This window comes from Natator depressus, chromosome 22, assembly GCF_965152275.1.
Source record: "Natator depressus isolate rNatDep1 chromosome 22, rNatDep2.hap1, whole genome shotgun sequence".
Classification (NCBI taxonomy): domain Eukaryota; kingdom Metazoa; phylum Chordata; order Testudines; family Cheloniidae; genus Natator; species Natator depressus.
This window is the reverse complement of record NC_134255.1, coordinates 17120680-17140616: the sequence shown is the minus strand read 5'-3', so window position 1 is coordinate 17140616 and position 19937 is coordinate 17120680. Positions and strand designations below refer to the sequence as shown.

Below are 19937 nucleotides of genomic sequence, written 5' to 3'. Positions count from 1 at the left end.
TGGTTTGGTCCAAGACTGTTATAAGAATCAGTTAATGAATCGCACACACCAGCTCTCTTATGCACACGCACACACACCAGATAGGAGAATCCTCACAAGCAATCATCTCACATATGACAGCATAGGGAAGCTCGGATATTTACATCCCCTGTTATTTTAGTCTGCTAAAGGCTTATTTGGGGTCTGTCGGAATTGTGTTCCCAGTGGAAAGCTCCGCTTCTCATTTCTCCTCTCCCCCTCGTTGTTCACCGGAATGAAAGCCGAGCGCGCCAAAGCTCTGGTCTTTCTCTTGCTTTCTTTGAGGATTTCTCAGTTGTCTTTCAAGGACACTCAAGCCTAAAGGGTGGTAGATTACAAACCTTTCCCCTCAGCATGTCTTTCTGACCACAACGATACCACAAGCCATGACATTCTATGAAGGGCTTTACATGGGGTATATTTCTAACATGAATTGTGTTTAGCTTGCCGTGTCTCCCTGTGTCTCTTAAATCCACAGCCATGCACTGTGCTTGAGAATGACGCTGGAGTCTGGATTTCTCCATCAAGCTGTTGCCTCAGCAGCACAACCCAACGGATGAGTTTGCAGGAATAAACGTTGCATCAAGATGGGATGATGTTGCGCCTGTTCCAGAATGTCGCTGTCAGTCATGGGGTGATGCACGTGGTATTAAAGCAGACAAGTGAGAAAAAAAAAAAGGGATTTCAGGGCTTGTTCAGATCCCACAACCTCTGGTGGGGCAACAGGAGTTCCTCCCTAGAAAAGCTGGGTAACCCCGGAAAATCCAAGTCAGGAGGCCACCCACAGGGGATTTGTAGGAGGGCTGTTTTTAGTCATTATTACTTTGTGTAAAAGAATTTGGTGCCAGTAAAAGATGCCAGATTGAGAAACCTAGAGACCAGGGGTTGGATGAACTCCACAAACTTCAGAGCTCAGGGTCGGCTCAGCTTTCCCAAACTCTCCCAGCTTCTGGATCTGTAAAACCAGTACTGGGAAGTTTATGAAACCAGGGTCCCCCTCTCTGCCTCATAAATCTCCTGGTGTTTCCTGATTCTAGTCCTGCTCACTTCCCTCACCCCCTTCAGAGCTGCTAATGCACCTTAAGAGGAAAATCACTGCAAACATGGGGTGCTAGTGTAGGCCTCAGGAGACATGAAGTCAATCCCTGCTATGCTAGGTAATCCCGGTGTGACCTTTGGTAAGTCTGTCTCAGTGCCCCTTGCGTAAGGTGGGGATAATAGCACTGCCTGACCTCACCGGGGTGTTCTGACAATAGATACAGTAAAGATGGTGAGGTGCTTCGGTACCATGGTGATGGGCACCAGATAAGTACTTAGATATCTAGGTCTAAGTAGAATCAGAATTTTCTTCAGCACCATGCTTCAAGTCTTGGCTACTCCTTGCTGATAGCCGTGCTGCTGAAATCCAGTGCAGGCCAGTGGCTTGGATTTATGTCTTCTACTCCTCCATAAAAAAAACATTAGCTTCAAAGATGATGCTTGGGAGCATTTGCTATTTCTTCCCAGCCTGCATGGCAGACACACACAAAAATTCCATGTGCTATAACACATGTACTGAGTTTGCTAGTGCTCAGCTGCTTGCGTTTCCAAGTCAGTATGGGGTGGATGCCTCCTGATATTACTCCCACAAAAATCATGCTGGCACTTAATCTGTGCTGCTGAGCCTGTGTGTGTGTGTGTGTGTGTGATTAAGAGCCTGCCCTCCTACACAGAAAGCTGCTGTTGAGATCACATTTGTCACCTGTGTTCATTGCCAAGCACTGGGATGTTTCACCCAATTTCCAAATATGGCTGAAGAAAGAAAGAAAAAAAACCACTAAAATTGATTAAAACTCCTAAATGTGCAGCTAAACAGCCAGGGCAGTTGTCAGCAGACAATATGCATCTCTGCTATTGCCTAATGGCCAGGGCACTTAAAAGGCAGTTGGCTGCAATGTGCAGCATGCAGCCATTCTGCCTCGAGAGCTGTGAAAAATTAGTGGGATATTGTTCTCAAAGCTTTTTGCGTGATTCATCTGGGGGAAGTTCACCTCCCCTCAGACAACCGATTTTCTACAAAACAGCTGCTCTGAATCGAAAAACAGAGTGTCCAGCAGCTTTGTGCATAGAACAGATGATGCCCATGCAGAAATGGGCTCTTTTTAATGACCTTTTAATGACCGGCCTTTTTTAAAGTGAAAATGTCATCACTTTGGGCGGGGAGGGGTTGTTTTTTTTTGGCAGGGGGGAGGGCAGGGTGTGCAAACTAAAGGAATTTTCCTCTGTCACCAGTACAAAACTAAATAAAATGCAGATGTCACCTAGTCTCACCTTTATTTGAAAAGTATTTTGCCTCAGCTCCAAGCATCTCCCATGCTATCACAGCTTCATGGCTATTTTTAGCAAGCCAGCTCAATCCAAGCTAGCTCAGGTACACTCACATATGCTGCAGTTACTCCTCTGACTGCAGTGTCGACATTCACCCAGAGACAGCTGACTGGGTAGCTGTGTTGACACCCGATGGTGAGGGTGCATGGGCGGCTGTTGACTCCACATGGTTGAGTAACCAGTCTTCAGTAACTCTATTGCAAATGCAGCCTGGCAGTAAATGCTCCCATCACTTTTCCCCCCTGATTTCTGAAACATTTCTGAGCTCCAATGCCAGGAAATGGAGGTAGCTCAAATGATACATTGCTGAACACTCAGGGGAAGGTGGGCTTGTGGATAAGGGAAAAGCCTGAGTCAGGAGACCTGGGTTCTGTCCTAGCTGTGCCACACGCTCCCTGGGTAACTTTAGCTAGTCCTTTAGTGGCTTTGGTTCCTCATCTGTAGAATGGGGATAATCACTTTATATTTCAGTGGGGCTGTGTGGCCTAATGCGTTAGCGTTTTGAGGTGTTCAGCTGCTATGGACATACAAATAAATGAATTAAATCAGGGCAAGGACGGCCTTTTTTTTTTACATATCTGTACAGGGCCTAGCACAATGGGGCTGAGTTGCCTACGTTCTATCACTATACGAATTCATAAATAGATACAACAATAATAAAAACTTCTGCTTCATTAAGAGAGGTCACACGGATAGCTGTTCTTAGGGGTATCTACTCTCCCTTTCCAGCGTACGGAGTATTGCCCCTAAAGAGCCTATCCAGAAGGCCAAATCCAGCCATGGCATAGGCAGGCAGTGAAGTGAACAGCTGTGAATCTGCTCCATTGGATCAGAAGTGCCTAAGCAGGTCAGGCACCTAGCGCCCATTAACTTCCAGTGAGACTTAGGCTCTTAGGTCAGTTTTGAAAATGGGACGGATGCTCTCAAGTCACTTATGAAAATTTGATTCAGTCTCTAAATAAACCCTGGAGCTGGGACTCACTGGATTGGAGTCGCCACTCGAGTTTATCTTTAAAAAAATTTCTTGTGAACTACAAAGACTGGATGTATTTAACATTTAGCAAAACACTAGCAATCAGCAATCTTTTCTTCATAGACACAAAAGCATCTGCACCTAGGTCTCCCAAATAATGATGGCAATGCATATTAGTACATATATTTCCTTGAGAACTGAACTTTCATAGGGCTAGCGTTGAAAGCATTTCAGAGTATTTACAGCTTTAATGAAGCCCCCAGGAGAGGATAGTCTTAAAGTGCTGCAAACACCACATGGAAAAATAGGAAAAACATTCAATTTAGGAACAATTTTGCCATCATCTTTGGGAGTGTTTTGTTTTTTGTTTTTTTTTTTTTTAAGTGTTTGCTCCCACCGCAAGTTATTTCCCCAACCTGAGGCCTGAACCGTCTCGGACATTGCAGCAGGTCACTTGGAGCTCACAGGCAGGGGGATTAAGTGTTCAGATGGGGAAGGAGCTGCAGTAGGCAAAAACAGAATTGTTTTCATGCAAATCTCTCTGCAGAAATAGAGACAGGGAAGAAGAAAACAGGAAACTGAGCAGCAGATTTGTCTTAGTAAAATGTTTTTCATAGTTCTCCCAAGAGTCAGTGGGTTTTCAAGACTACAGTGTGAGCATCATGTCCTGCAATTCTGTAACCATGTCCGGTGGAAAACACACGCAGAGATACACATTCTCACATGCAAACAAACACTCACATGTGCACTGACACACATGCTTATATGCACAGTCTCACACACACCTGGGACAGTTCACTCACCACAGCAGCGCCTCCCACTGGCCATCATGGGCATTAGCTTCGCCAGCTGCTGCGCCCTCTCCAGGTGGTGCCTCTCCCATTGTCTCTGCCTGCAGACCCACCCCAGTCCAAAGTCCCGCAGTGTCCTCTTCAAGACTCAGCCCACCGGCCATGTCACCATCCACGTTTTCCCCCTTCCAGGCAGGAGGGAATATCTCCTCGTTCTATAGTCCAGACTTTTCCCAGTGGCGGAGACTCGTGTCACTAGCAGCCTCCTGGTGCCCTCCTTAACTTCTCTGCCAGATCTGCTTCAATTCCCTGGGCCACTTCCCCACGGCCCCAGCACCTTCTTCGCTCTTCTCTCAGGGCCTCCAGCCAGCACATCCCAGCAGCCAGCCAGGAGCTCCCTCTTGCTCTCCCAATCCTTGTCAGCAACTGCTCTGCCCAAGATGCTACCATCATGCAATCCATTAGGAACACAGTCCTCTCTCCTGGGACTTCCTGGACCCCTACTCTGCCCTGTAGGTCCCTTTTATGTGAGCCTACTGAGCCTGATTGGTTGCTCTGTGCAGCCTCTCCCCAATTGGCTGCCCCCTGCACAGCCTCCTTAGACTTTTTAACCCCTTCCTTTCCGGTGGGGAGTGAATACCCCCATCGCAACACCAAACCCCTACAATTTCTTCAGAGGCAGTACACCAGAGCTGTTGTCAAACAGTGCAAGAATTATGATTCACAAAAAAATTTTCCAAACAAAAATACCACGTTCAGTATGTTAAAAGTCAGGGGGCAATATTATTCATGAGTATATGGTCCACTAACAGATATTCACACACTTACAGATCCAAAAAGTTTAATTAATTGATTATTCTACCAAAAATTCATTATGAATGTTGCTTGTCATTCATTATTCTGAAGTTAAAAAACTTTGAGCCAGCCAAAGAGTAGAAATAATACAACGTGACTATGCACACCACAGGTACTGAATATTACAAATTCAAACTATTCTGAGCGAACAAGTTGGCTAAAATAGAATAGGCAGATAGTTTCTCTGAATAATTATGTGGTGAATAATTACAAACAGCAACAGCATTCTGGGAAATGAGGATTGGTTCACAAGGGTCTGAATTTATACCAACATTGTACCTAAAAAATAGTTTGAACACTCAAACAATTCAATCATACACTGAGTTGCATGCTGCAAGCAGGGAATAAACCTTCAACTGTTCCCTGCCTTGTTTTCTGCTGTTGACTCACCTAAAGCCCGTGAAATTATAAACCAGCAATTTGAGTATGACAAATAGGGAATGTGGACTCAAAAGAAGTAATCCTTATGAAGTTCTACTGTGCATGTTTGATAGCTATCCCTTTAAATCTCCTTACGTCTGCTTCATGTTAAGAATTAAATCATCTCTCACAAGTCCCTGTGTTTGAGGATGCACATTAAAGCGATAAGAATGTCATGTTATTCATGGTGTGGGTGCCAGTATTTACATCAGCCTCCTTGTACCTCTCATGCTGTTGATCAGAAGTACTTTAAAATAGAGATTTTAATTCCTGTGTATGAAACTTTGTCCAAAATTCAAACTCAAGCACAAAAGAAGTTTGGTAACTGCCCTTCACCCCCCTGCCCCCCCCCCACTTACTTATACATTAATTATATATCCCATGTTGCCCTGCATGTCCTGATGCAGTGCCATAATATCTGAGAGAAGTTATTGGTTCGAGCAGTCTGAGCTAGAGATGAATCAGAGCCAAAACCTTTCCAACTGTGATGGTAACAGGATTTTAATTGAATAATGAAAGTGTGTCCAGGAGCTATTCAGTGTATTTACCTTTACCTCTAAAAAGGTTGCTTTCTGGAGTTGAGGTTTTGAGAGTGTAACCAGTCGAGTGTATTTTTATGGGTTTATTAAAAGAATAAGCAAACAAATATGAAGGTTAGCAAATGTCACTAGCTAATTGTACTTCTAATTTCCTGTAACTAATCAAATATAACACAATGCAATAATCAAATCCAGGTTGCAACTGAAAGTCAAATCAATAGAGCAATGGTTCAATTTATCAGGCTCCCAATTACAATGAATAAGTAAATCAATATATAAGGTTAACCTAAGAATTACTTCAATCCTTTACGGGAAGTAAAGAAAGAACACCTTTATTTCAATCCCAACAACTGAGCTCAGAATCTACCAAAAACAGAAGCTGACTTTTGCCTTTGTTTTAAGAAGTAAAACTCTTTAAAATGATTTCTTTGTACCTTCCCACTTTGCGGCTCTACCTGAATTTTCTCTGAACATACCACCCAGGTTAGATGTTATTTACTCGGCTTATTCCCTGTCCCACATTAATACAGTGTCTGCATCTGACACTTTTACACAGATGTAGAAATGATTCTTAAATCAGGCACTTAGCAGCTTTGGAATAACATGCTGTTAACCCAGAACACTTTCCTATTAATTAGGTAACAGATCAGGGGGGTTAGTGTCTATCTGGGGGAATAGTTCAGTGACACACACACACAGCTGGAATGTTGGAGGACTCATCTCTGGATTCTATACAAAAACACGCTCATGCCTCCTTACAGTCTCTCACTCACGTGATTTGTCTTAGCTGAGAACTAGTTCTGATGCTGCAAACAAGTTGAGCTTCTTTCACATGCAGGGAGGTGGTTGGTCTCTTCTCTCTCTTACAGATGGATTTCAGGCTTGGCTTAGCTGGTGGACGGAGTCTTTGTCTTCTCTGGATGGCCTGTCCAGGGAAGAAGCAGGAGACAGCTCCAGGTGTCATCGGTGGGAGAATCTTTTGTAGGGTTCAGTGTCCCCTGGCTTTGCCTCAGGTTCCACTCTTGTGCAGTTAGGTGTACCACGATGTTGGCTATAGCTCAACGTGGACAAATCATAATCTGAGGTCAGAGGCGAAAGTACCAGTCTAAGGTGGACACTTTCTTGCCAAATCCATTGGTAACCACAATCAGATGTCCCCTTCATAAGCAGGACATTGAGGGGCCCATGTAAGAAGGAGCTTGAAGCAGACTTCCATGTGAGAAGGCCCATTCTCACTTTGCTAAATATAAATAGCAATTCATTGTCAATTACCCTTTCACACATTTCCACTTCTTCCTTGTGACAAGGGAAGATGGACTCAGAGGGTGATCATGCCCAGGGATAGTGCATGGCCTATTCCAGTGCCCTGTCACCTAAAATCAAAGCATAGTAGTCCTTACAAATACTCATTTAGTTTGACCAAATAAAGTACTCCAGGTCCAAACTCAAATCTGGCCAATGTTCCTACAAACTTTCAGAAACTCCGTAACCACATTTTCATCAGCTTGCGAATGGTTCTAATCAATCAGCTACGGGTTGGGGTACAGAAATGATAGCATCTCTAGCAGATATCATGATCTGATTCACAAGGTTCCTGGTGCTTCCCCCAACCCTTCCACCCTGCTACACACAGAAATCAACAGAAATCTGCTAGAAAAATCCTGTTTCTCCATTGTAAACTCTGCAGGGAAGGGATTATGTCTTCACATTTGTTTGTATCGTGCCCTGATCAGACCCTCTGAGTGCTATTGTATTATAAATAATAAGCAATACAGACCAGTTGAACTATTACAAGAAGAGATACAGAAACTATTCCTCTTCGTAAGAATTTGTCAAAAACAAGCACATGGGTAATAAGAAAAAGAAACAAGATACTTTTTGGAGCTCCTGTTCTGGGTGCAGCAGAATAAAAGGCATTTTATTCATTGAGGAGCAGCTGCATTAACCTGGAGCAGAAATGCAGCTTGTTGAGCCCTAACCTAGGTAGATGGCTGAAACATTAGAGAGCCTAAACAGTGAGTAAGCGGAAGAGCTTTCTTCTCTTTCAAGCAACAGGCCTGCCCGGGGTGTGGGTAGGGTGTTGTAGACCTTCCACACGTGTCTCTCCCAAGTAGCCAAAGTACTTTCAGGTATCAGGCACAAATGTAAACCTTCCCACGTGGTGTGGATTGTATAACACTGAGTTTCAGGTGCTGACTTTCAGCTGCAGCAGCTTCTTAAACCTGACCTTGCAGTGCCTGGGCATGTCGGCACTCAAGAATCCTTGGGGCATTTCAGTACTATAGCCTGGCAGAAACTGGGCGGGGGGAAACCAGTCAGTGTATTAAAGGGCTGGCTTACAAAAGGGACACTTTTAGAATTAGATCTAGGGTAAATGCTGACTAAGTGAAGCTCTGATAACCATCTACAAGTATTTGGGGATTGCAAATACCAAGGAAGGGGAGGAATTATTGAGCACAGCAATTTAAGGTCCAGGACCCACTTCCAGCAACAGGACCAAGCAAAATTCAAGCAGGTGTATGCTGCAGATGCTTTGCTTGTGGGTCTCCTTCTTACCATCCACAAAGGTCCAGTTCATCCCCAACCCTTCTAGATACAGGATAAGTGGGGGAGAGAGTCCACAAACACATGCGAGATGAGTGACTGCAGCACTATCCTTCTGGGGCCCTGCTGTGCTGTGTAACATAAGGTCTGGATTCTTCCTGGGGCTCCATCAACATGAAAGCTGAGAGTACTGGAACAGCCCCTCCAACATCCCAGGGGACAGTCCAACATACAACAGGAAAAATACAAGATGAATTAGGAGGCCAAAAAGTGTCCCTCGCTGATTTATGTCAGAGATGAAGCCATTATAAGTGCTTTCTTCTGCAGTGCTGGGATCCAGGAAATAAACCTTTAAAATTCCTCCTGTTTGGGCCAAACTGCAGCACTTGCAAAGGTTAGAGTCTGACAGAAACTCTGTAGAATTCCTAGAACACCAGCCCCCGGGATCCTCTTGTATTTCCCTGGAAGGAGTCAGGTGAGACCTCTGTGCAGCTTGGAGTCTTTACACACAGGCTGCTTCCCACCCTCTGTTGAAACCCCCTGTCAATTATTCAAGGCCCATGTTTATTTTACTTGCCTAAGTCGTCTGGGTGGTGGGTCGTGTAAATCCTTTCACGCTAGCCGTCCCCAACGCCTAAGGAATTAAAAGTGGAACATGAAGGAATGAAAAATTCATTCTGCTCACTGCTTGGAACTGAATGGGCTGTGCAGGTCTGAGGCACAGGAGTGATTCTCGGAGATGAGCCACCAGTGCATTGGCAGCTGGCTTCTGACAAAGCCTGGCTCTGTCGTGCTGCATAAGAGATACCTGGAGTGGGGCAGGTGAATGCTGGCTGTGGAATCGGATCTTACACGCCTGTGTGACACAGTGCAATGTAGCGAAGGCTGGCCCACTGGAGAATGGTCTGCACTGCTGAGCCGTAGCCTTTGCCCCTGGGTGTGCCACAGATGCTCCTGGAACCAGTCAAGCGGTGGACTCAGTCCTATCAGTAAGATATGTTATTTCCATGGGCTGAGAGTACAGAGAAGATGCTGGAGGCCCATGCCCTTGAGGGAGACAGCTGGGACGGAGGCTGTTCTTGCAGGGTAGGTAGCTGGTATGGGAGGAAGAGGTACTGGGAATCTCACAAGGGGACTTTTTCACACAAGGTGTCCAGGTCAAAGAGGTCTGTAAGGCCTGGAGCTCCAGAGACTCATTTCGAATCTTACAAGGTTTGCTGACGGCCAAGCCATGCGAGATAATGTGATCATGTATGGCTGGCAGGTGTGAGGCTTTGCTCCAGGGTGTCTCTAGAAAATCCAGGTCACTGGGGAACGGCACTCACATGGCCTGACAGATAAATTACATGACCCGTCAGGCCAGATGGGTCTGGACAATACTGCTTGTGGCAGCACTGTTCATGTGGAGAAGTCACACGCACACACACACCCCCCCCCCCACACACACACACACCCTCCCCCCCCCGCCCCCCCCGAGAACATGAGGTTAGCACATAGATGCTAAATATCCCAGAAAATGACTATAATGTTTGAGAGGATCCAGGAGATTTTAAGTCACAGGTTATAGGGAAATCCTTCTGTGATTTCAAGCTGATGGGATTATGGGGATCCCACTTTGGCTTTAGAGTATGCATCAGCAAAGAGAATCCCCCTCTTCCCCACCTGTCACGACACTGGAAACACGAACTCCCTGCTATATTTGCTCCCTCTTATCCAAATAAATATAAAAGTGTGGCAGATCCACCCTTCTAGTTCTTCCTCAAACCCCCAAAGCACTGACAACTCCATTCTGAGCTGTCTCTTCAATATTTCATATTAAACACACACATAGCCTACAGTTTCTCTTTGCACTTTTCATCTGACTTTCTATTTTTAAGCTACGTTTATGTCAGCCGAGGATCAGTGCACACAGTTTGAACCTGCAATTCCAACACAGTATGTGAGAGCACAGCACAGTGAGCAGAGCCTGTTACAAACATACCAATACACACTTTTCCAGCTAACATGCACCTTTTAATCTGGAAGTCTCGGAGCTGCTGGCCCTTTAAAACAGTAATCAACACAGTGCAAGCTACCCAGACCCCAGTTGATTTGTTCCCTTTTCTTGCCCTCCTACAACATAATTCACAGGCTGTCAAAACGAATCTGTGCATTGCTTACATTTGTGCTAAGCCATGTCTCTTGCATTTACATGGGGTGCAGATATACCTTGGAGCATTAAAGAGGACTTGTGTGCACTGGATGGGAAGCTTTCACCACAGCAGTGCGATGATTCAGACTCTGTTACAGAGCAGCATATGGGAAACCAGGCTGTGTCATCCTGTGACTAGTCCTAGGTAGCCCCCACTGAGCCTTCCAGGCTGGGATTTCTCATCGATCTAGACTCCTGAGATGGCTGTTGAAACCATAGCGAGGGAAAGTAAGGGTCGGGAGCTGGAGAGGGATTTGGTCAGAAGAGGGGCTGAGACAGTGAGTTTGGCCTCAGATGCTTTAAGATGTGGAAAAGGCAGCTGCATGCTCCAGGTCTCCATTCAGATGCAGTTACTTTGGCAGGTGATGAACTGAAGTGGATTATGCCTTAGCAAAGAAATCTTCCCATTCTTTTGGCTTCTCCTTAGATTACCAGCTTCCAACATCACTCCCCTCTACTCATACAATGTGTGCACACCTCCATCCCTCCTGACTGGGGAACGGAGTGACTGCAGGAGAGGTGGACAGCCCACACAGACTGATCCCATTCTGCTCGGACTGCCGTTTGGTGCTGTGTTGGCGACAGGGCTTTAGAGACAAAGCACACAGTGTCTTCTCAGCTGGGCCCACATTCCATGAGAATAATTATTGTTACTTGCTAAACCCTGGCAGTGGGCTTGTCCCTGTTCCAGGCATGGGCCCTGCCCCAAGGAATTCAGTTACACTTGGAGTTCTGTCCTGTGACCCAGTATCATAGGAACATAGAAATGGCCAGCCAGGATCAGAACCAAGGTCCATCTAGCCCAGTCTCTGACAATGGCCAATGCCAGATGTTTCAGGAGGAAGATGTAAGAACTCTGTAGTAACACATGTGGGATAATCCACCACCATTAGGTCTCATCCTGGTCTCCTAATAGCTAGAGACTGGCTTAACCCCAGAAGCAGGGTTCAATCCTCTGCCTGAATTTTGGTTGGCACTAACCATCATTGTTTGCGCCATCAGTTTGGCCTTGTGAGTGTTCATGAACATTTTGTTTGTGGGGTGGATTTTTTGCCATTTTCAGCAATTTCTCTAGCTTTCTAGGGCAAAAATGATGGTGGGGGGTTGCCTCCACCCTGGCCCCATGGTAGGAATTACCACCTTCAGGAGATAGGACGTGTGGGAATAATAGTACAAAAGCAATATATGGCAGTAACTCCACCACCCTGCTCCATGTGTTGCTTCTGAATTCCACTGGGTGCCTGGACATTGGGAAGATTGCCACATGAGCGGACATATATCCCTTTCTACATGTGGTGAGCTTACCGTGGACAGAACAAACTGATCCCATGCAGCGAAAGGGCACCAAATTCCTGGGTTCAGGACCAGCTGAGCCCTATACTCTGGTATTTAGCTGCTGTGCTCTGCCCCTGAGTGCCACAAGATGCTCTGGCTGAGAGTGGTCTGCTGGAACATGTGGCTTTGTCCATTTAGTAACCTCAGAAGCATCTGTCCACGCCTTCCATACATCGACAGTGGGCCAATGACCGAGGCTCACAGGAACTTCCATTGCTTGGAGCATTTAAAACAAGAGGACCAAGCAGCATAAAATGGACTGTATGCACAATCATACTCTAGTCCCCAGGGGCAAGACTAATGGGACCAGACAGACCTTTTCTGTTTCTAATGTCAATGGCTCCTTTCACACCAGGATGCGTGGATAATGCACAATGCCCTGAGCTGCTGGGATCAAGAGAATACACCTGATTAGAACCACAAAATCAAGTGTACTTTGAATCACACTCTCCTCTCTGCTTGTGGGCTCTTGGTTTGTGAACAGTTCGGTAAAGGCAGCAGTCTGGTTAGTTACCAAGAGACACCAGGAGGCTTCAGACCTTAAAGTGGATTCCTCTTCTTCATCTAATTAGCCAGATCTAATTTGCAATATAGAAAAGCTAATGTGGCACTACAGCAAAATGCATACCTCCCCGACTGGGGAAATACAACATGTCAGGCAGAGGAGAATGCGCCGCTCATTCTCTTACTCAGCGGACTGTAACAACAAACGCTGGCTTCTGGGGTTAAGCCAGTCTCTAGCTATTAGGAGACCAGGATGAGACCTAATGGTGGTGGATTATCCCACATCTGTTACTGCAGAGTTCTTACATCTTCCTCTGAAACATCCGGCACTGGCCACTGTCGGAGCCTCTTCAGGCACCTGCTTTGTGTTTTCCTTACATATCCCTTATGAAAAGAACAATCTGCCCCTCAAAGGGAATTCACATGCGGGTGGTGGTGAAAATGCACGGAATGGATCCTCAGCAATACAGTGATCTCTGCAATGCTTTCCACAGCTGGTAATAGACTACTGGCCCTGCTGTGGGAAATAAGCCTCCGAAAGAGCCGGACAGGCATCTGTCTGTTAGCACCACCTGGCTGGCATCACCACCAGAGCCCTACAGAATATGGGAAGTAACAGCCTAGTGCTCCCATCCAAATCTAACCAAATGTGCAGCGTGATATGAAGAGGTTGGGTGGGGGAGAAGAGCCATTGTTAGCACAGTTGTAAAGCAGCTTAGTGGAACTACTAGGCAGCTTTGACTGTTAACATCCTTGTTCCCAGTCCTCTCTCCCTTGCATGCACACACCCCCATCGGAATACTTACAAAAGTGGCGTCTAATTTTGTGCTGTCATGTGTCTATGTAAATCCAGAGCAGTCCCACTGCATTTGTTCCAGTCCAGACATGATTCTAAATTGCCCTTAGCTTGAAGGTCTTTGGATCTGAGCTTTCTGGTTCAGAGTCCCAGCTCTTGTTAAAAGCAGCTTCTCTCTGTGCTTTTCCATCCTATCTTGTTGCCAAGTTCCCTGTTACTGGAGAGAATTGAACAATCCAGGAGGGACAGTTCTGCACCTATTTATCTACCTACCTACTTTAACAAAAAGAGGCATAGCCTTTTGAGGAGAACCCTAATTGTCTCAGCTTATCATACTTTCACTGGAGATGTGCATTGCAAACAGAGAAGGGCCCTCCAGTGTGCAAAACAAATGGCTCCCAGCGTGAAAAATGATTTAAGGGAGAAGGTTTAAAAGTTGAGATGATTAATGTATATGACTTAGCTGGCACGCTGGAAATGATAAATCAAGAAGGAATGGGAAAGCAGTGCATAAATTCAGAGCCGGGCTGCTCAGGACTTGAATGGTAGAAACTTGAGGCCTGCTGCCAATGCAACTCTCAAGTTGGGTGGCATCCAGCATTCAAATATCAACTGATTGAGATTTCTTAATAGAGAGGCTAGGGTGGGGGACCGGGGGAGGAACATGCTCCATTTGGACCTGTGTGTGTGCATGCGTGCATGCCTGGAAGCCCTTAATAAATGTTCCACCCTTCTTTCTAAATAGAAGATCGTTCCTTGAACAGGCCTCACTCCCCCAGTCCAAACCTGATTCTTCTTCATTACATCTTTAAATTGGTGCATATTAAATTAGCTGCAATGAAAAGATTTAGGAGACATCTTGAAGCCTCTTCAAGGAACCCAAGAATAGCCTTAGAAGATTAAGAAAGCAAGAGGGCCTGAACAGGAAAGGAGAAAGGGAATGGGGAAAAAAAAAGATTTTATGACTAAAATTGCCAGCAAGATTCTTTAGTAACGTCATTCATTTTTCTATCAATACATCACATTAATGTAGTGAAAAGGGATTTAGAGAAGATGAATTAAGACTTAAATGCACGAAAATGACTTTAGGAATATTTAAATACAATACAATTTATTTTTGTATCGTGTCATTCAATGCAAAACTCCCACTGATGTTCCAGGGGCCAGCACAGAGCCTGTGAAGCTCATGGGGCTGTGCATAAGCAATGTTGCTTCCAACAGAAACAAGACTTAAACTGGTCTTTTCTTTGGTCCAGAAATAAACTACATGGATTGCGCCTGTACGGAATAACCACCCGCCCTGAAATGCAAAAGGTGAAGAACGCACTAAACTTCTGAGCTCCCCCTTCCACGCTCTCCTCCCCCCAGGCCCCCGCCCCAACACACACACAGTGGGGAACTAAAATAGGGAATTAGCCTACTTCCAGGTGGGTTAACTTTAAAATCCAATCACTGTATCCTTAAAATATCCTGTGTGTGGCTGCCTGCTGGTAGCCCTCACCTGAACATTTCTACAGCTCTTCATCCCACCAACAGACACCTGCTGCTTCTTCTGCCGTAGCAGGTATTAAAACGGAAATTATGTTAGCATGCTAAAAACACCCCCCTGCGCTGCTGTGTTCTAAGAACAGGAACAACTCTCACTTTCTTGTGATGCTGTGATACAGCGAGAGGATAAACGCCTGCTTTGCCGAGCAGCTCTAGTAACAATATCCAGGATGGGCCTTAGAGACAGCACACAACGCTCAGAATTCTCGGGCAGACCTTGTTCCAGGCTCTGTCAGAGGCCTGGTCTCGGTGTGCTCTGGTGCAATAAAGGCCAAGCAAGGAGAGGAGATTTAGAGGTGCACCAAAGGGGTGTAAGTAGGAACACTGAAATGACACTGAGTGAGGTTCGGAGCTGCAGAGCAACAAATGTTATTTTATTATTATTGATTTGCATTATGGTAGCACCTAGAGGCTCCCACTGAGATCAGTTCCCGTTGTTTGGTGCTGTATACACACAATAAATAACTGTCCCTGCCCCAAAGAGATTACAATCCAAACAGACAAGATAGTTGAAGAGTGGCAGAAAAGAAGAATTCTTATCCCCATTCTACAGAGGGGGTGCTGAGGCAGAGAGTTTAAATGACTGAGTCACACGGGGGATTGGGGGTGGTCCTGGGAACTGAGCCTAGACCTCCTGAGCCCCAGTCTGATGCTTTAACCCAAAGATCATTGTTCCTTTGTTACCACGGTGAAGCCTGTTGGACTTTTGCAGGACACCATGCTACTGAAGCAGTGGAAGGCACATGGCATAGGCCCTTCATGAGTAGGTTAGACGATGCAGTCTAATCAGCGGAATAAACATTTGGCAGTGGGATTGGCAAAATGGGACTTAACAGATTTGTTTCCATCTGTATTTTCTACAGTGCTGGAGGCGTCAGCAGCAACAGGAGTGGGCTGAGTTCTTGAAAGCAACATGGTGTCTGGTCAAATATGTCAGCTGAGCCACATCGACCCTGACAAATGCCCAGAATAATTCATGTACCTCAGCCTGTGCCAGTCCCAACATGGACCCCACAGACACTGGGGGAGCTTGGGTTTCTGGACCACTTGCTACTGACTGGGGCATGTGCAGCATCCACATCTAAAGAGGCAGAGCCACAGAGTGAGAGGTGTCTGAAGGTAACTGGATCCTTGGATAGTCAGAGTAAAGACACCCACTCTCCTTCTCTTGCTCCTACCCCATCTCCTGGAACTCCAGGCTGGGGGTGCGTTGAAAGAGCGATGAGAGAATATCTGGCTGCTTCAGGCCTGCAGGGTGCTCATTTCCAGCCAGCAGTAAGCTCTTCCCTTCACACCCAAACAGATCTAATCGCTGTGCCAGCAAGCACTGAAGAGATAAGAAAATCCCCTCTCTGCTTCCAAAATATCACTCTAGTTCTGCCTATGAATCAACAAATTCAAAACAAAACCACCAAAACCCAGCAAATTGCCTGGAGCTGTCTTTTGTGCTGCTGTGTGGGTTAAGGCTTTCTGACCATCATCACTGCCTGGAAAAGGCTCCTTTATTTCAGATGAGATAAAAAAATAGTCCCTGCTCTACCGATTGATAGATTACAAGAGTCTTTGGTCAGATTTTAATAACTTCTCCTTTCCCACCCTACCTGCTTTGTTAGCGACAAACCACAAAAGCACAGAGAGCAATTCAACGTCTAGAGGAACGGAGGAGGGCAAAACACAAAAACAAAAAACAAAACAAAACAAAAAAAAACAAACTCACCAAGGCACAAAGCTCAGTCCATGCAGAGAACGCGATGCTGCAAAATTGAAGATTTCCTGCCTCACAGTGTTCTTTGAAAGCATTCAATTATCTGTCTGCACCTATAGAAAATGCTGGAACTGCTTCCCAGAGCTTTTAAAGGGCTCTCTCTACAAAAGACACCGCACACCAGCTCAGCAGTTGCAGGAGGGGAAAAACACCAATCTATTTGTTTACCTTTGAAGAACCAAAAGTGATACAAATTCAGGCTGGAAATCTGTGTGTTGATGTCTGCATGTGCATCCCTCTCTCCCTCTTTCTTTGCTTACCTGCAGAAGCAGACAATGGGGTGATTTTCAGACAAGCCTTCAGACTTAGGGGCATGATTTTCCAAATAAAAGCAGCTGCAATGAACTGCGGGCATGGCTGGTAGCCCTTAGACAACTAACCTCCTGATTTGTTGGTGCAATGCAGTAGTAAGATGTCTAAGGACTCCCAGTTTCACCTGTTATTCATTGTAGGTGCAAAAATTGTTGGCACAAAATTAAGCCTGCATAATATGCAGTATGATAGAACCTATATACAAACTGGGATTATTTAGCCTGGCAAGGAGAAGGGCTAGAAAGCATTCAATATGAAGTATTAAGGTTATGAAGAGTAGAATGAAAACTGATCAGTCCCTAGTTTGCTATACTGAAGTAAGAGAACAAGGACCTGTTCACTGCAGTTAATAGGTAAATCTAGAATAAACAGAAGTCATTGTTTCCTCACCCAGTATGTTGGCAGCCTGTGGAATTAGCATCCATAGGAGGTCATAAAGTTAAATGTAGCTGGATTTAAAAAGAAGCTGCATAATTTTACAATCAATAGTAACATTTTTAGTGATGCAAGGAAAAGAGAGGGCTAATCCAAGCTCATGCTGAAGATAATGTCTGAAGAGGTCCGGCAGGAATTTTTCCCCCAGCCAGGTACACTTATGAGTGGTTACATTTCCACCTTCCTTTGAAGCACCAGACATTGTGAGTTGAGATGCTGGAGTAGATGGACCAATTGCCTAGTCCTGTTTGTCAAATCTCATGTTCCCATGTAATTAAATTCAACAGAAGTCCCCCCTAATTGGATGCCACCTTGGAAGTGCTGGGATGTAATAAAGCCGTGAGATATGTGGTACTAACAGCCTTTAACAATGCTTTCTCCCCTGGTTCCTCCTGGGTCTGGAGGGAGAGTGCAGGGACTGCTCCTTCTGTGAGCCCCCAAAGTGTCACCTTGCCCCTAACGTGTCAGGAACGGGTACTGGGGAGGCAGAGCCATGGTCTTTCCTGCCTCTGCACTGGCCTGCTACCCCAGGCATGGCAAAACCCCTCACCATTCCCCCCATTAAAATCTGCCCAGCCCAACCCTTATTTTTAGGCTCAAAGGACTGTAGGATTGAGGGGTCACAGGAGAACTAATTCCCCACAGCTCCTGACTCACAGGTGGATCTGAAAAGCATTTTCTGGGCCAACCTTCCTATCCCTAATACCAGGCTAAACTGATGGAGGACACTGAAATTTCAACGTAGCCATAGCACACAGTAGATGCTCTCGGTCAGAGTGACTGTCTCACGGTCAGAAAATGCATCTTTTCTGAGAGTCTCCCTGTTGCAGGCATCACCCACAGCTGAGACAAGAAGCTTTCAAACCTTATGGCTAATGTTCCAAGGGCAAACTGAATTTTCCAGCAGCACAGTTCTCCAACTATTAACCGGCAGGTTTGACTCTTTTCCAAGAGCTGGCTACCCTACAATATATTCTCATCATTATCCTGTACGGCGTATCGTCCGAGTCTTTCCCCACACATAATACATGGCAAAATGCAGAGATACACTGTTGCTATATGGCATATTTATTTATGTTGCATTAGCCTGGGGTATTCCTTTGCAGGTATACGAGTTCAGGCACTCCCCAAACCTCATCCCTCTTCCTGTTGACCTGCCCCACTTCCTTATTAATGGCTCATCTTTAGACATAGCCTCATGCTCGAAATGGAAACTGATGAACTAATCGGTGTGACAAATAACTGGAATATAATTGATGTAACTTGTCAGAAGTATTCTGGCATCCTCTGGTTTGTGCGTGCAGCAGTCATGCTGCATTTTAGTCTCCCTGATCTTGACTCCCATCTCCATGGACTATACACAGAGAAGTTTGCACATGTCTTTACATTCTTAATCAGGATGTGTTACCCTCATGCCAGCCGAAGCTGTGCTGAAGTTTGGGACAACATGACATAACACAATGTGGCAAGGCAACATCACATAAAGGAGTCCTGCTGGTTTTAGATGTGATGTCCATTGTTTCCTGAAATTTGATCCAACATTTGGTGAAGAGCTAGCAGATTAGCCACTAAGTAAAAGGAAATTATTTGAAATAGCCGTGAACAGTTCCCTGCAAATCTCCAGTTATATGCAACCTGGCACACTAGGCCACTTCCACAGTGAGAAGAAAGCTTTATGCATGCCCAAACTAGCCATGCAGAAATGCTTTTTCACCTGCCAAGGCAGTTTCATGCTAAAGGTTTAGGGCTATTGTGTATAATGAGCTAACAGGAGACTTATCTCCAGTAGTTACTTCTGGGCAGAAACGAGCAAAGACGAACCTTTCCCCCAGAGCAGGTTGTCCCATAACTGCAGAGTTCCTTGCACCTTCCTAGAAAGCAGCTGGTCCTGGCCACTATCAGAGAGAGGACAGTAAGCTAGAGCGACCCCAGGTCAGATCGGCCATGGCAGTTCCTATACCCCCCGATGGCAAACACAGTATCTGCAAATACTTACGTTTCCAGGCCCAGAACCTGGCTGAGCATGGGAGAGTTTCTTCTCACTGGCTCCTCCAGACACCGGGCTGACGTAGGCTCTGTGCTGCTGCTTGCATGCCCCATTTGCAGGGGGACATTGGCAAGTTACCCACATAGCCGTGGCCATCCTGCCCTTTCTCCACTCCATAGCCAGCCACTCGGCACCACACAGGGCATACCCATGCAGCTGGAGTCGGTGTCATGTTGGGGGGACAACACTCTCTAGGATGAAGTTCTCTCCTCATGCTTCAGGTCAAGACTTGATCAGTAGCGGGGGGGGGTGGGGGACAAGAGGCAGGAGGAACCTTCCTCCGGCAGTATAGTGGCACCTGGCACAGTGATGCACTTTTAGGAGGCAGAGAGGAGACGAGGGGGTGAAACCTGCTCTTGGAGTTGGGACTCCGAGTGAGCTGGACCATTGGTCTGTTTGGAGAGGTGACAATCCTTATGTTTAGTTTTGTGTCTTCCACGTAAACAAGAAGAGCGGGCACAGGTCTGCAAGGCTGCTTACCTACTGCATCCCAGCTC

General features: G+C 45.9%; 1 long non-coding RNA gene across 1 annotated transcript in view; it reads right to left on the bottom strand.

Annotated features, from left to right (window-relative positions):
• LOC141975943 (uncharacterized) overlaps positions 1 to 16654 on the bottom strand; it is a 204099-nt gene extending 187445 nt beyond the window's left edge. The window contains exon 1 of the long non-coding RNA XR_012636031.1: positions 16599 to 16654. This is a non-coding gene — a long non-coding RNA (uncharacterized LOC141975943). The remainder of the gene's footprint in view (positions 1 to 16598) is intronic.
• Between the last annotated feature and the right edge of the window lie 3283 nt (positions 16655 to 19937).